General features: G+C 35.1%; 1 pseudogene; it reads left to right on the forward strand.

Annotated features, from left to right (window-relative positions):
• The first annotated feature begins 309 nt into the window (after positions 1–309).
• LOC133195053 (galactose-3-O-sulfotransferase 2-like) lies at positions 310–1,597 on the forward strand (annotated as a pseudogene).
• The last annotated feature ends 471 nt before the right edge of the window (positions 1,598–2,068 follow it).

The following is a 2,068-nucleotide window of genomic DNA, read 5'->3' on the forward strand; positions in this document are numbered from 1 at the left end:
GGTGTGACCGGTCGGCAGGGGATGCTCACTCCTCCATGGCACCTGATCCCACCTCTGATGTTTGGAGGTCCGTGTTTGCTCTGCTCCTATTTTGTATTGTATAATGGACTTTTGAGCTTGAATACTGTTCGTTATCTCCATATATTTCATTGTATGTATTGTTTGCGTGTGGAGGGGATAAACTTGCATCTCTAAAACCATGGTACATGTATGTACTTAAAAGACTCATATTTTATGAAAAATTGACCTCTTCATTTTATACATTTCTATTTAACATAGAATTTGCCTTTTCAATAAAACTTCTGAAAAATGACAATTATTGTTCCCTGGATGACCTCGTCCCCCATCCATGCTCTGTTTGTAACCATTAGGCCATTCGTTTTTTAAGGTTTGATGCACTTTTAAGATGTAACACCTCGTTTGGACAAATTCAGCGTTATCTAAACTGAGATTTTACATTTCAGATGTATATGTTTCGGAATTTTTCTAACACTTTTCCTTTACATGATGACCGCTAACCTTGAATACCGAACATCGTTGCAGAAATATTGGAAGTACGGAAACACAAACCAAATAGCTGTTTTGAATAATGCAGCAACAGAATACATTTTCCAACAAAGCAAACACCAAATAAACATATAGCTTTCTTGAAAGTCCACAAAACGGGGAGTACAACAGCTTAGGGAATCTTCCTTCGTTACGAACTCAAAAGGAATTTAACTTTTGTTGTTGCCAATAATAAATCAACTTATCCTAATGTTATCAGTATAGAAGAATCAGTTATACCAGGATACAATATCATTCCACCTCCTAAAGGTAAAAGGTACGAAATATTGTGTTTCCATGTTGTTTATAACCGTTCTGCTTTTGAAAGAATCATGCCAAATGATACAAAATACATAGGAATTGTCCGAGAACCGTTTCTGCAATTTAAATCCATCATTCGGGATTTTCATTATGGTGAACATAACAGACATGCTCAATTCCTTCGTCATTTTCTTCAGAATTCCACTCTGTCTGAAAACAAGGAAACAACAATCCGGTAACATCCGTTTTGAATAAAAGAATGGCCTTTGAATTTAATTTTCCATTGCACCTTTTTTATTCTTTCAGCTCGCACGAGGTGAAGCAATATTTAGAGAAACTTGATAAGGAATTCGACCTTGTCATTATAAACGAGTATATGGACGAATCAATCGTACTTTTAAGACGAATGTTAAACTGGAATGTTAAGGATGTTCTATTTGTCAATCTAATTGTTAATCAAGAAAGTTCAGACTTGAATGAAGTTGGACTGAAAGAAGTTCGTTTATATCGACAGTATGCCAAACTCGATCACGAACTATACCATTTCTTTCTAAAACGTCTATGGAAACAAATTCATTCTTATGGACATGATATTCTAGAAGAAATTTCTTATTATAAATTGTTAAGAAAGAACTTGGAAAACTTTTGCAATAGCAAAGAAACACCAATATTGATAGTAGAAGAATCGAGATGGAGTTTGTCATTTCCTGTGACACAAAAGGACTGTAATTTTATGAGACAGGGAGAGTTTTGGTATCTTAACGAAATTATGAAGCAGCAATATTCCTAGACAGCTGAAAAATGACCGCCTTACCCCCCTTCCCCCTGTAAATCCTTCATTTCTTATTAATCGTATCAGGAAAGTCAGGAAAGTCTATAGCAAAAGCAAACGAATCAGCTAATATTTTCTCACATATTCCTCACCAAGTAGGATCTTCTCGTTTAGATTGTCATGCAATGAAGATGACCTTTGCTAAGATCAATTTTTATAATTACATAATTGCAATAGATTTATGAATTAAATTTGCAAGTACATGTGTAAGTGTGCCCTCAGCCAAATACCGGACAATCTTCGATTCCATGTTTTTATACAAGCTTTACAAATAAAAGTCACGTGACGTTAGACGTTACGCGTGATGTTTGTGACGTTTGACGTTACGTTTTTATAGCGCTATGGAAAAATTGATGTAATGCTTCTACAATGTAATAGTGTTACTAGCTTGACTGGTACCATATCGGTATGTCTTTGTACTTGAAATAT

This window comes from Saccostrea echinata, unplaced genomic scaffold, assembly GCF_033153115.1.
Source record: "Saccostrea echinata isolate AGI-Se365-2 ecotype Australia unplaced genomic scaffold, CSIRO_AGI_Sech_v1 ptg000001l, whole genome shotgun sequence".
NCBI classification, from domain to species: domain Eukaryota; kingdom Metazoa; phylum Mollusca; class Bivalvia; order Ostreida; family Ostreidae; genus Saccostrea; species Saccostrea echinata.